Here is a 15,731-nt window from a genome sequence, read left to right on the forward strand (position 1 = left end):
TGTTTCCAAACAGGTCCTCTCTGTGTCTATAAAAATCCATGCCCCCTGCCCGGGGGTGCGACTTCTCTAACCCTCCTGTTAGGGCATGAGAACCTCGCCCGGGAGTGCCAATAAACTGCTGCTCTAAAACAACTCCGTGTCTTGGTGTCTGGGTAACTCAGCTTTACAGAAAAAACAATCAATAACTTTATATGAAAAAGAAAGGGACCTTCTATAAGCAAAGCACTATCGAAGTAGAAGAACAAAGTAGGAGGTCTCATACTTCCGGAACTTAAAACCTACTATACTGCCACAGTAGTCAAAACTGCCTGGTATTGATACAATAACAGACACACAGACCGATGGAATAGAATTGAGAACCCAGAAATAGAGCCATCGACCTATGGTCAGCTGATCATTGACAAAAGGCCGAAACCGCTGTGGTAGTTAAATTTGTGTGTCAACTTGGCTGGACCTGATTGAGTGGCTGGGCACCTGGTGGTAGTTATTCCCCATGATGAGACTGGCAATCAACTCCATGGTGGAATATACCACGAGCAGCTGAGTAGCTGTCTTTGGGATGTGGTCTGCTTCCTGCATATAAGGAGAAGCTCTGGGGATAGTCTGTAGCTTATGGCACGCTTGGACTCTGCATGTAGCCATGTTGTTTTTCAGCAGCCTGCCATGCTCTGCAGACCTAGGAACTTACAATGGACTTAAATTAATGGCCTGCCATGTGGTTTGGTAACATTGAGCCTTTTTACTCATTGACCTTGAAGAAAAGCCTCTAGCTTCAATGGGTCAGGAGTAGGAGGTAGAGCTGGACCCCAAGGTCAAGGGGCTTTCACTGAGCCCCTAGCGCCTGGCACTTTGAACTCAGAATTCTAGCCTCCCAAAATGTAAGAGAGTAAACTCCTGTTTGTTAACGCCATCCCATTTGTGGTATATTCTTGTCAGAACAGTACTAGGTAACCAGAACATCCACTGAATGGGGAAGAGATTGTCTATTTAACAAATGGTGCTGGCAAAACTAGACACTCATTTGCAGAAAAATGAAATAAGACTGTACCTCACACCATACACAAAAACTAACTCCAGATGGATCAAATACTTGAATGTGAAACCTAAAACTATAAAGTTCCTCAAGGAAAATATAGGAGCAAATTGAGGGGTCACTATGAGTTGAATCAAATCAATGTCAGGGAGTTTGCTTTTTGGTTTAATATATGGCATAAATAGACTATCAAGCATAACCAAAAATGCATAAACAGCAGAAGATAAACTACATGAAAGGGACCTTCTGAAAATTAAATTTTTATGTGCTTCCAAAGACTTCTTCAAAAGAGTAAACAGAAAACCTACAGATTGGGAAAAAGATATTTAGCAATGACATATCTGACAAGGGACTTACATTTAGAATTTATAGAAAACTCCAACACCTCAACAACAAAAATAGGCAGAAGACATAAATAGACACTTCACCAAAGGGGATGTTCAGGTGGCCAACAAATACATGAAGAAATGTTTGCAATCAATAGCCATTGCAACACAATGCAACCACCTCCGTGGAGTCGGATCCAACCCATAGTGACCCCTCCTTGGGTTTCTGAGGCAGTATCCCTATGGAAGTAGATTGCCCAACCTTCCTTCGAAGGAGTGGCTGGTTGGTTTGAACTGCTAGCCTTCTGGTTAGCAGTCAAATGCCTTAGAGGCACCATGCATCAGAGCTCCTAGAGAAATGAAAATCAAAACAACAATGAGATATCTTGCCCTAGCACTAGTAGCAAAGTTCAACAAGACAGAAAATTACAAATGATGGGAAGGATATGAAGAGAATGGGACTCTCATAAACTGCTGATGGGACTGTCAAATGATACAGATACAACCCACTGTGGAAAGCAGTATGGTCATTCCTTAAATAGTTGGAATTAGAAACACCATTTGACCCAGAAATTCTGATACTATGTATATATCCTAAAGACATGAGAGACAGGACAAGAACAGATATATGCACACCCATGTTCATCGCAGCGCTATTCATAATAGTAAAAAGATGAAAACAACTTAGGTGCATATTAGCAGAAGAATGGATAACCAAAGTGTTGTACATGCACACAGTGGAATACTATGCAACCCTAAACAATAGCGTAGAATCTGAAAAACACCACATAACATGGGTGAACTTGGAGGACATTATGCTGAGTGAAATAAGTCAATCACAGAAAGACAAATATTGTATTAGTCCGTTATTATAAAAAGTCAAGGAAAAGTTTATATATGGAAGGAAATTTTCTTTGTTAGGTACAAGGGGTGGGTGGGGAGGGGAAGGAACACTGCTAGATAGGTAGATACAAGTATTGATTTGGGTGAAGGGAAGGACAATGTATCAAACGTGAGTGATCAACATGGTGACTTTGAGGAAGAGGAAGATATAGAGAAGTGCATGGGAGCTATAGACAACAAAGATGAACCCTTTTGCATATACAGTGCTGTATTGTCAGTGGCATATTGATCTATAGGTGAATAGATGGGTAGACAGGCTGAACAATTAAGTATGCCTATGGGAGCTCTGGTAGCATAGTGGCTAAGGCACTTGACTGCTAACCAGAAGGCTGGCGGTTCAAACCCACCAGCCACTCCCTGGAAGGAAGGTTGGGCAATCCTACTTCCGTAGTGATACTGCCTCGGAAACCCAAGGAGGGGTCACTATGAGTCAGGGCTGACTCGACGGCACATAGCAACAACAACAACAACATGCAAGGGGAAGTTTGCCTCTGACCATGTATAGGGTTGGCAGACAATGGTTCTGCAAGTGTGTTTATATGTTCTTTGAGAATTTACAGGTATATAGTAGACTTGACATGGGACAAGACTGCAGTCACCTATAGGCCACAGCCCACTACCCAGAGGGAACAAGTAGCTGGTCCTGTGGGCTCAGGACCATAGTTACAGGTGACATCAAGCTCAATTTGCATAACATACTACACAAAAAAATTGTTCCACATCTTACTTTGGTGAGTAGGGACTGCTATCTAAAAAGCTTGCAAGCAGCCATCTAGATGCAACGAGGGGTCTTTCCTCATCCAGAGCAAATTAGAATGAAGAAAACCAAAGATACATGGAAGAGGTCAACCACAGGAGAACAGAAGGGCTGTGCATGCACAGGGAGACAGCTCAGAGAGTAGGAGTGCATGGAAGGAAGGACACAGGAAAGAGGTAACTATGGTGAGGAAGTGGGAGGGAAGCTGTTGTATTGTGGGAAGCTGTTGTATTGTGGGAAACTGCAGTCAATGTCTTGAGACTAAGTGTATGTGGACTCCTACATGGAAAATTAATTTGCTCTGCAAACTTTCACTGAAATCACAATAAAAATTAAAACAAACAAACAAACAAACAAAGAAAACATTGCACAACAAATACATAAAAGTTTTTGTCCACAACCTACTTTGGTGAATAGCAGCAGGGATCTTAAAAGCTTTTGAGTGTCCATCTAAGATGCAGCTAAAGGTCTCTTGTTGGAAGTGAATAAGAGTGAAGAAAACCAAAGGCATTTGAAAACAAGTAGCCCTACTGCAAGGAAAAGTGAAATAATTGAATGAGACTCACATATTCTCTTCAAAACAAAAATAGAACAAAAAACTGCACATTTTCTGCTGTATTTACATCTTGAATTTTGCTTAGTTTATTCCTGTACATAGAACTTGTGCATAGACCAGGAGGCTGCCGTTCAAACAGAACAAGGGGACACTGCATGCTTTAAAATCAAGAAGGGAGTGTATCAGGGTTGTATCATTTCACCACACTTATTCAATCTGTATGCTGAACAAATAATCCAAGAAGCCAGATTATATGAAGAATGTGCCATCAGGATTCGAGGAAGACTCATTAACAACCTATGTTATGCAGAAGACACAACTTTGCTTTCTGAAAGTGAGGATGACTTCAAACACTTACTGATGAAGATTGAAGACTACAGTCTGCAGTGTGGATTACATCTCCATATAAAGAAAACAAAAATCCTCACAACAAAACTAATAACCAGCATCATGATTGTTCTGGTTACCTAGTGCTGCTCTGACAGGAGTATACAACAAATGGATGGCCTTAACAAACAGGAGTTTATTCTCTTACAGTTTAGAGGCATTAAGTCCAAGTTCAAAGTGCCAGGCTCTAGAGGCTGGGTGAAAGCCCCTCAACCTTGGGGTCCAGCTCTGCCTCCTGCTCCTGGACCACTAAAGCTAGAGGCCCATGACTACATGGGTCTAAGCATGCCATAAGCTAGAGACTATCCCCAAGGCATCTTCTTATATACAGGAAGCAGACCACATCCCAAAGGCAGCTACTCAGCTGCTTGTGGTAGATCCCACCGTGGGGTTGATTGCCAGTCTCATCATGGGGAAGCTACCACCAGTTGCCCAGACACTCAACCAGGCCCAGCCAAGTTGACATACAAATTTAACTACCACAATTCCACCCCTTGTAAACTTGGCATCTGTACAGATCTTCATTGGGTGGCATCTGTACCGATCTCCTTCACTGGGTGGCTCAAATCCCCTAGTTCCTAAGTGGCGACCTCACCCCCTTGGCTTGGTAGGTCCCATTCCTCTCCCTCTTGGGCATGGCAGCCCTGCCCCCTCACACTTAGGCAGCACCATCTCTCCATCCTACTGAACCACATGAATGAGCAGCCCCACACCCCAGAACCAAGTTGGTGAAGGTCTACCTGTTGAAACCTAGTAGCAATGGTGGTTCTACACCCAGAGCCCATGGTCTTACCCTTTGAGGCTGAAGTAGTTCTGCTTCCACTTCTTTAGTCTCTCTGCTTCTGCTGATTAATGCCCAAGGGCAACCCACTCCACTGGAAATCTTTCTCCCCAGAAGACACCTAGTTTTCTTGCTCTGTGGGCCAGCCAACCTGCTACTCCATTTTCTGCCGGTCTCTTCACCAATTAATGCCTGAAGGCAACCCACTCCGCCAAGAAGCCGCCTACCCTTTGACACCTGGCTTTCTCCTCCATGGGCTGGTAAGCCTGTTGCTGTTTAATTCCAGTCTCTGGGCTCTGCTATTGCTGTCTTTCATGCTGGTCTCTCTTCCAGTATCTCTCTGCCAGTCTCTTGCTTCTGATCTTGCCATCTCTCATGCCATATGCCGGGGTCTCTCTGCCAGGGTTTTGGGTCAAGGACACACTCTACTCCTGTTTCCACATTTTAGGTATCTGTCAGAGCAGTGCCCCGCTCTCTTGGTACCATATTCTGTTCTGGTTGCCTAGTGCCACTTTGACAAGAATATATCATGAATGGGATGGCCTTAACACATGGGAGTTTATTCTCTTACAGTTTGGAGGCTTTAACTCTAAGTCCAAAGTGCCAGGCTCTAGGGGCTGAATGAAAACCCCTCAACCTTGGGGTCTAGCTCTGCCCCCTGCTCATGGCCCACTGGAGCTAGAGGTGTTTATTCACTCAGAAAGCTGCTGACTGCGGAGACTGCCAAGCCCAAAGTTGAAAAGTAAAAAGGCACAGTCCCGATGTTACCAAACCACACAGCAGGCCATGAATTTAAATCCATTGCAAGTCCCAAGGTAGGCAGAGCATGGCAGGCTGCTGGACAATGACACAACTACATGCAGAGTCCAAGCTATAAATTAGAGACTATCCCTAAGGCTTCTCCTTATATACAGAAAGCAGGCCACATCCCAAAGGCAGCTACTCAGCTGCTTGTAGTAGATTCCACCGTGGGGTTGATTGCCAGTTTTATCATGGAGAATAACTACTAGCAGCTGCCCAGACACTCAACCAGGCCCAGCCAAGTTGATATACAAATTTAACTACCACAATGATAAATGCAGAAAAGATTGAAATTGTCAAAGACTTCATATTACTTGTTCTACAATAAACACTAACGGAAGCAGCAGTCAAGATATCAGACCTCATGTAGCATTGGGAAAATCTGCTGCAAAGGACCTCTTTCAAGTGCTGAAGAGCAAAGATGTTTCCTTGAAGACTAAGGTGCACTTGACTCAAGCCATAACATTTTCAATTGCCACATATGCATGTGAGAGCTAGACAATGAAAAAGGAAGACTAAAGAAGAATCGATGCTTTTGAGTTGTGGTGCTGGCAAAGAATGTTGAAATACCATGGACTGCTAAAAGAACTATCAAATCTGTCCTGGAAGAAGTGCAGCTGGAATGCTCCTTGGAAGCAAGAATGGCTATACTTCATCTCACTGACTTTGGTCATGTTGTAAGAAGGGACCATTCTCTGGAGAAGGATGTCATGCTTGGCCAAGTGGAGGGATGAAGAAAAAGAAGAAGGCCCTAAAAGAGATGGATTAGCACAGTGGCTGCAACGATGGGTTCAAGTATAGCAAGGATCATGGGGCTGGGACAGGACCGGGAAGTGTTTCGATCAGCTGTACAAGAGGTCGGAGATGACTTGACGGCACCTAACAACAAAATTGCTGTTGTTATTACATGACATTGAGTAGATTCCAACCCACAGAAACCTCCATATGACCAAGTACAACTAACCCACAGGGTAACTACATACCAGTATATGTCCAATGATTGTTTGTTTGTTTTCTGTATGCATCACTTATGTATTAGTTTATTAATCAGAAGAGAAAACCAGGTTATGTTGTGAGCATTTAAATTTGTACTTAGAGATGTGAGATATTCCTGCTTATGCTTTTTCTTTTCTTTCTTTTTTCTCCTTTATTTCCTTCATTCTTTCCTTCTTCTTCCATTTTCTCTCCTGCCTCCCTTCTTTTCCACCCCCTCTTTTTCATTCATTCAACATTTTTTATATAAAATAGCAGATAAATATGGTGTTAATAAGCATATTGTTTAATCAAAGATGATTTTTTTTTTATTTCCAGTTAAAACAAACACAAAACTTTTGCAGCAACTGAATTTTTTTTTTTTTACCAACCTTTACCTGAAATCTCATTTTTCAGAATAATTTTAGGAACATATTCCTCTTTTAGAAATGTTTTAAGACTAAACTTGTTCTACTTAATCAGTAATGCTCTAACTACCCTATTTAAAGCTACTGAGAAAAGCTATGGAATTTTCACCTTCTCTTCTATTCTCTTTGATTAATCATCGTTCTGTATCAGGAAGAAAGTAATTTTCTTAAGAATTAGTTCAAATAACATATCTTACACCATGGAACCGAGTTTAAGACAGAGTGAGGAGTCAGCTGCAGGGATCCAGGTGAGGGGAGGGAACTCAGGCCATGGCCTACAAGTGGCAAGGAAGGAAAGTCAGGGGAGGAAACAGAAAAAGGCCAAGGAGACCAGGAAAGAGGGAGGAGTCAGCTTAAGGGATCCAGGTGAGGGGAGGGAACCCAGGATACACCCCATAAGCAGCAAGGCAGGAAAGCAGTGGCAGGGGAAAGGACAGAAAAAGGCCAGGGGGACCAGGAAAGAGGGAGGAGGCAGCAGTAGGGATCCAGGTAAGGGGAGGATAGAGAGGTTTCAAACAGCTAAGGGAAACAAACTTGTCTGTTGGTTTGTCCTGCTATTGTGACATGTAACTGTGAGTCTTGAGGCTGTGCTACTGGTGTTTCAAACCCAGCAGGGTGAACATGGTATACAGGTTTCAGCCCAGCTAGGAGACTGAGACAGACTAGGAAGAAGGAAGAGGCCATCTACTTCTCAAATAACTGGCCTTATAATACTGCTATTATTCAAATTTATGTTGTTGTTGTTGTTGTTATATGGATAATATCCTATCACTGACAACATTGTTCTTCAGGACAGATATTGAAACATCCTTCATGATGATGGATGCCATGCCACTCCTCTTCGAGTTGTCATTCCCAGCATAGTAGATCATATTATTCAAATTTATGCACCAACCACCAAAACCAAAGATGAGGAAATTGAAGATTTTTACCAACTTCTGAAGTCTGAAGTTGACAGAACATGCAATCAGGATGTGTTAATTATCACTGGTGACTCGAATGCAAAAGTTGGAAACAAAGAAGAATCACTGGAAGTTGGAAAATTTGACCTTGGTGACAGAAATAATTCTGGAAATTGCATGGTAGGATTTTGTAAGACCGACGACTTATTCATTGCAAACACCTTTTTTCACCAAGACAAATGGCAGCTGTACATGTGGACTTCACCAAATGGAACACACAGGAATCAGATTGACTACATCTGTGGCAAGAGGAGATGGAAAAGCTCAATATCTTCAGCCAAAACCAGGTCAGGAGCTGATTGTGGAATAGACCTGCAACTGCTCATATGCAAGTTCAACTTGAAACTGAAGACAATTAAAATAAGTCCATGAGAGCCAAAGTATTATCTTGAATATATCCCTCCTGAATTTAGAGACCATCTAAAGAATAGATTTGATGCATTGAACACCAATGACCAAAAAACAAAAGAATTGTGGGATGACATCAAGAACATCATCCATGAAGAAAGCAAGAGGTCACTAAAAAGATGAGAAAACAAGAGAAGACAAAATGGATGTCAAAAGAGACTCTGAAACTTGCTCTTGAGCAGAGAGTAGCTAAAGAAAATGGAAGAAATGACAATACAAAAGAGCTGAACAGAAGATTTCAAAGAGCAGCTCAAGACAAAACCAATTACTATAATGAAATGTGCAAAGATCTGGAGTTTGAAAACCAAAAGGGAAGAACACGCTTGGCATTTCTCAAGCTGAAAGAACTGAGGAAAATATTGAAAGATTCAATGGGCAAAATATTGAATGATGCAGGAAACATCAAAAGATGATGGAAAGAATACAGAGTCACTGTACCAAAAAGAACTGATCAATCATCATCCATTTCAGGAAGTGGCATATGATCTAGAACCAATGGTATTGAAGGAGGAAGTTGAAGTTGCAATGAAGGAATTGGCGAAGAACAAGGCTTCAGGAATTGACAGAATACCCATTGAGAAATTTCAACAAATGAATGCTCCATGGAAGGCACTCACTCAGTTATGCCAAGAGATTTGGAAGACAGCTACCTGGCCAACTGACTGGAAGAGATCCATATTTGTACCCATTCCAAAGAAAGGTGATCCCACAGAGTGTGGAAATTATTGAACAATATCATTAATATCACACTCAAATAAGATCTTTGTTGTTGTTGTTGTTATGTGCCATCAAGTCAAACCCGACTCATAACGACCCCTCCTTGGGTTTCTGAAGTAGGATTGCCCAACCTTCCTTCCGAGGAGTGGCTGGTGAGTTTACTGAAGAGAATTCAAAAACGGTTGCAGCAGTATATTGACAGAGAACTTCCAGAGGTGCAAGCTGGATTCAGAAGAGGACATGGAACAAGGGATATCACAGCTGCTGTCAGATGGATCTTGGCTCAAGGGAAAGAGTACCAGAAAGAGGTTTACTTGTGTTTTATTGACTATGCAAAGGCATTTGATTGTGTGGATCATGACAAATTGTGAATAACATTGAGAAGAATGGGAATTCCCAAACACTTGATTGTACTCATGAGGAACCTGTACCTTGACCAGGAGGCTGTCGTTCGAACGGAACAATGGGACACTACATGGAAAATCAAGAAGGGATTGTGCCAGTGTTTTATCCTTTCCCCACAGTTATTCAATCTATATGCTGAGCAAGTAATCTGAGAAGCTGGACTATATGAAGAAAAATGTGGCATCAGCATTGGAGGAAGAATCATTAACAACCTGCAATACACTGACAACACAACTTTGCTTGCTGGAAGTGAGGATGACTTAAGGCACCTACTGATGAAGGTTGAAGAATACAGTCTGCAGTATGGATTACATATCAATATAAAGAAAACAAAAATCCTCACAACTGGACCAATGAGCGGCATCACAATAAATGGAGAAAAGATTGAATTTGGTGAAGAATTCACTTTGCTTGATTCTACAATTGACGCCAATGGAAACAGCAGTCAGGACATTAGACGACATGTAGCATTGGAAAAGTCAACTGCGAAGGAACTGTTTGAAGTGCTGAGGAGCAAGGATATCTCCTTGAGGATTAAGGTGCGTCTGACACAAGCCATGATATTTTCAATAGTCTCATGTGCATGTGAGAGCTGGAGAATGAATAAGGAATACTGAAGAAGAGTTGATGCTTTTGAGTTGTGGTGCTGGCGAAGAATGCTGAAAGTACCATGGACTGCTAAAAGAACTAACAGATGTGTCCTGGAGAAAGTGCAGCCAAAATTCTCCTTAGAAGTGAAAATGGCCAGACTTCGTCTCACCTACTTTTGTCATGTTGTCATTAGCTACCAATCCCTGGAGAAGGATGTCATATTTGGTAAGGTGGAAGGTCATCAAAAGAGGGGAAGGCCTTCAATGAGATGGATTGACTCATTGGCTTCGACGACTGGCTCAAGTATAAAAAGGATCATGGAGCTGTCATGGGATCGGGCTGTGCTTCATTTTGCTGTGCATAGGGTCGCTATGAGTTGGAAATGACTCAAAGGCACCTAACAACAACAAAACCATGAAAGGCATTTATGTTTGAGATTTTATTTATTTAATTTTTCATATCAGTAAAGTGACTATAATGTGTTATTATCATCACTTGAATGTCATGGGATTTGTCTTTTTTTTTTCTTTCACACAAATTTAAAATCAACATAATAAACTATGTGCCATCCAATATCTATGTTTTGTTTCAGGAAAACTTAAGATGTTTTTGAATATAGTAAAGAATTTATCACTTACAATATAAAATTTGTTGTTGTTGTTGTTATTTGCCATCGAGTCGGCCCCAACTCATGGGGCCCCTCCTTGGGTTTCCGAGGCAGTATCACTACGGAAGTATGATTGCCCAACCTTCCTTCTCTAATACCAAGGAGAAGATAATGGTGGTCAGCGGCAGAATTTTTCCTTCCTATGCTAGAGATCCTAGTTTGATTACTGGACACTTATCTGTCATTGGAGGCTTGGATGTTGCTGTATTGCCCAACAGATTGCAGTGGAGCCTCTGACTAAGATAGACTAGGAAGGAAGGCTCAGCAATCTACTTCAAAAAGTCAGCCAATGATAAGCATGTGTATGACAATTGTCTGCTCCCGTTATGCGTGAAGTCATCATGAATTGGGAGCAATTCAATGTCATCTAACAACAACATCTGGAAAGTGTGTGTGACTGTGTGTGCATTTGTTTTTCTAATCAACGTGGCATTTATTTCAAATGTCAGCAGTTAATGAAGTATAAAACTTTGGTTTTAAGCTAACTATCCTTGCTATTTTGGGATGAGTCTCTGAATATTTATTTAGGAAAACTGAAATCATTTAATCTTCTGATCCAATGATGGCTATAAATTTCATAATAAATTCACATATCCTTGGCAAGTTTTTACTTACATCACTTAGTGTTTCAGTTTATAATATCCATAATACAATTTATTGTATTAGTCAGTTTAAGACCTTTATATCATTTCATTCATTCCTTATAGTTGCATGATAAACATATGCTTATTACTGCGGTTTTCCATTTGAAGAATCTAAACCTCAAATAAATTAATTGTCCACAGCCATGAAAATATTCAGTGGAGAAAAAACATGAAACCCATTTTTCATGATTTCTCATTTAGTATTTCTTCTCTATTCTGCCACAGTTTGACTATGTCACACGGTATGATTTCTTCAGTTCATCCCTTCTCAATTTTCTTCAGTGTATTCTCTATACTGATCATTTAGCAATGAAAACCGGACCTTGTCACTTTGCTGTTTCAAGCCTATCTTTGAGTTCCCGTTATTCTTCAGATCAGGACTAAAGTCATTTACATGGTCCACAAGTTCTTGCACTATATTCCCCTTTTTACCACCCTAATCTCAATTCATTTGTCCCACGGTTTCCTGTACTCTAGTCACACTGGCTTTTGCTCAATTTTTAGAGTTTCCATGACAGGGATTTCCATTATTGTGGTCACAATTTCTGAAATGCTTTCTGCCAATTTTCACTTTCTGGACATGCTCTTTCTAATCTCTTCTTTCTAGCTTTAACTCAGCACCACTTCTTTGCATTTCTGAATTATTTTTATTTTCCTGTAACTTTCCTATTAAAAAAAAAAATAGATGGTCTTCTGTACCAGTTTAAAGAACTACTTGGCTTATTGTTTCAGAGTTTGCCAGCTCTGGTTTACATTCTCATCCTGGGTCCAATGATTTATTATTAATAGTGCTTAGAAATCTGATATCATTTTTGCCACTTGCCTAGGCAAGATTCTGGGTTTGAAAACTCTTGGAAGGGCACTGTGGGTATGCCACATTCCTCCCTTTCTAATTTTCTATATTTAAATTCTGAATTTGGCCACCCTCTATTTGTGTTGCTTTCCTTTTGTCCTTGCACCTCTGACTCTTAATATACTCTTTTCCTTTATCCCGAATTCAGTAACTGGATTTTTCTTTTTGTTTTTGAATGGCATCATTTGCTATTTCCATGTGAATTCAGCTCTACCCAAATTATTTCCACATACTAGTTTATCTAGTTACTGAAAGCACTACAAGGGATTTTCCATTAAATTTGCTTTATATATGGTAATTAATCACCATTGTATTTGCCAAGAATAATCAGTGACCTACAAGTCTCCATAAAATTAAAGATTTTTATGATTATGAAAGCACTCTAATGGATTAAACACTCAACTGCTAATCAAAAGGTCAGCACTTTGAACCCAGCTCCTGTGCTTTTGTAAAGGTTATTCTTAGATGCTGTCAAATCTATAGCCTTGGAAATCCTATAGTCCAGTTTGCAAGAGTCAGAATTGACTAGACAACAATGAATTTTTGTTTTATATGATTATGACTGCAATGAACATGCCAAATCTTATAATTCTATTACATACTTAGTTCATTGAAGTTGGATTTTGCACAAGATTTCAGGATGCATGGGAAATATACAAAGCCCAGCAAACTAAACAGGATAAGTAAAGGAAATGGCCATCTAACATCTTTGGTTAATCCTATTTTTATGTGAATATATATATAGAGAGACAGGGATATATACATAGATATTTATTTATGCAAATATATATTTGTACCCTCAAATCAGCTCAACTTTTTTCTTTCAGAAAGGGATGTTCACAGTTAAGAAATTCACAGAAAGACTTCATAAACCTCTAGATATTTGGCAATCTCCCTTGAACATAAATCTATGCTATTTCTGTCTTTAGTGTCTCTTTCTGTACCTTTTGATGTGCCTTCTGCCTCCTGTGTCCTTCACCCACAGGCTCTCCTACCATCTGTATGTGTGTTCTAGTTCAATGGCTTAAGTTTTGTATATTTTTCTGATTCATATGTACAGAATTTCATAATCCCAATAACATTTCCTAGACGAAGGAAGAGTATCACTCTAATAGTACTAATAGAACAATAATTAAAACAACAATTGTTTATAGTAATCAATATTTTTAGAACCCCATGGAATTCCTGTGTGGCACAAATGGTTAATTGCTAGACTACTAACCAAAAGGTTGGTGTTTTGAGTCCACTCAGAGGTGCCTTGGGAGAAAGACTTGGCAGTCTATTCCCAAAAACTCAGCCATTGATAATCCTATAGAGCACAGATCTACTCTGACACACGTGGGGTTGCCATGAGTCAGTGCCACCATGAATCAGAGTTGACATGGATGCAACTGTTTTTCAATTGTTTACTTGTTTATCTCTTCTACAGTTGGCACAGCAGTGTGAAAGGGACACTACAATTTTGATGAGTATAATTTACTCTTACCAAGAAAGTAAGGCCTTTGGCATATGTTACTGAAAAACTAGGCAGCTTCAAAGGTCCTTCCAATTTGGAGAATCATTAATAGCTCTCTTTAAGAACCATAATTTTCCAATTTTTCTGGTTAAAAATATAGCTACCTACAGCTACCTATAGCTTCACAGAAAGAAGCTATAGGTAGTTACAGTGCAAAAGAGAAATGTATCCAGAGAGAAGAATATATCAACATCCAGCTTGGTAAATGCTGAATCAAACAGTCTACAATAGTGATGCAAATTCCACCTCATATACTATTAAAATAATATGCCACATTTTGTTAAGAACAGCTTGGCTTCAAGCACTGGCTTTACTGAATCAGTTTCAAAAGCAAAAGCTGATATGCCAAGAGTTTCAACAGCATGGGAACTTCTCAGTACATTCTTCACCCAAAAATTGTAGGAAGATATCAATTCTTTCTCAGCAGATTTTAAAATAGGGAACAAAGTCTTCTCAGATGAGGCAAACCCAAATAACCAAATATTTCCCCATGTAACATTTTGAAGTAGACATTGAGCTTCAGGTTCAACTCACGAAAGTGAATTAAGTGAAAACTTATGTGGTGGTTAAGTTTGTGTGTCAACTTTGCTAGGCCTGGTTGAGTGGCTGGGCAGCTGAATGTGGTGTTCCGCATTATGAGACTGGTAATCAACTCCATGGTGGAATCTACTGTGAGCAGCTGACTAGCTGCCTTTGGGGATGTGGTCTGTCTGCTTCCCGTATATATGAAACAGCTTTGGGAATGGTCTCTAGCTTATGGCATGCTTGAACTCTGCATGTAGCCATATCTTTGTTCAGCAGCCTGCCATGCTCTGCTGACCTTGGGACTTTCAATGGACTTGAATTAATGGCCTGCCATGTGGTTAGGTAACATCAGGACTGTCCCTTTTTATTTGTCCACCTTGGGCTTGTTAGCGTCAGCAGCCAGTAGCTGGCTGCCTGAGTGAAGAGATGCCTCTAGCTTCAGTGGGCCGGGAGCTAGAGGTGAAGCTGAAGCCCAAGGTCGAGCGACTTTCATGTAGTCCTTAGAGTCTGGCACTTTGAATTCTGACTTCTAGCCTCTAACCTATAAGAGAATAAACTCCTGTTTGTTGAGGCCATCCCATTGGTGGTATATTTCTGTCAGAGCAGCTCTAGGTAACCAGAACAACTTATATCACTGGGTCAGGATGAGGGGGTCAAGTTTAAATAATAAGGTTTTAAAATAATATATCTTAACAGGTTTTTTTTTTTTTTTTGAATAAAATAACTCATATCCCAGTAATCATTATAATTCATTCAGGTTAGGATTGTAGCTAGGAACAGCATAAACTTGAATGAATATTAATATCTGTTGGGGGCATTTATTAAACCTAAGCATTTTAAATGACATGTTTTAATCATTCAAGTCAAAATATATGCTGAGTTAGTGTTGGCATGTATTAGTTATCACACACAAGGGAATCTGGGGAGGAGCTTTTATGGAACTGATTTAACGTTTGCTGTCAGTTTTGATTTTAAATTTCAGAACTGTAATCTACTAGATGTACAAGCATAAAAAGTTTCTTAATTTAAAGATTAAGATCTCATGTCACCCTGAAATGGGATTATTTTGCCAATGTGTCTAGTGTGTCAGTTTTAGCTCACTTTCCAACTCAATTTTTTGGTAATGGTGCTGGAACCCAATATGAAGAAAGTTTACCTAAGTAAGGAGGAGTCAAATGACTGTTTAGCAATGTCTGTCATGAATAGCAGAGTTTATGGCAACAGAGATACTTAGATTGACTGATAACATTGTTATTGTTTGTTATTAGATGCATCAAGTTGGTTCTGACTCATAACAACCTTATATACAACAGAACAAAACACCGCATGCTCCTGCACCATGCTCACAATCTTTGCTATGTTTTAGCCCACTGTCAATGAAAGTCTTCTTCTTTTTATTGATCCTTTACTTTCCCAAGCAGGATGTTCTTCTCAAGGACTGTTTCCTCCTGATAACATGTTCCAAGTATGAGAGACAAAGTCTCATCATCCTTGCTTCT

The sequence above is a fragment of the Orycteropus afer genome, unplaced genomic scaffold, assembly GCF_000298275.1.
Source record: "Orycteropus afer afer isolate SDZICR_OR568_19922 unplaced genomic scaffold, OryAfe1.0 scaffold00108, whole genome shotgun sequence".
Classification (NCBI taxonomy): domain Eukaryota; kingdom Metazoa; phylum Chordata; class Mammalia; order Tubulidentata; family Orycteropodidae; genus Orycteropus; species Orycteropus afer.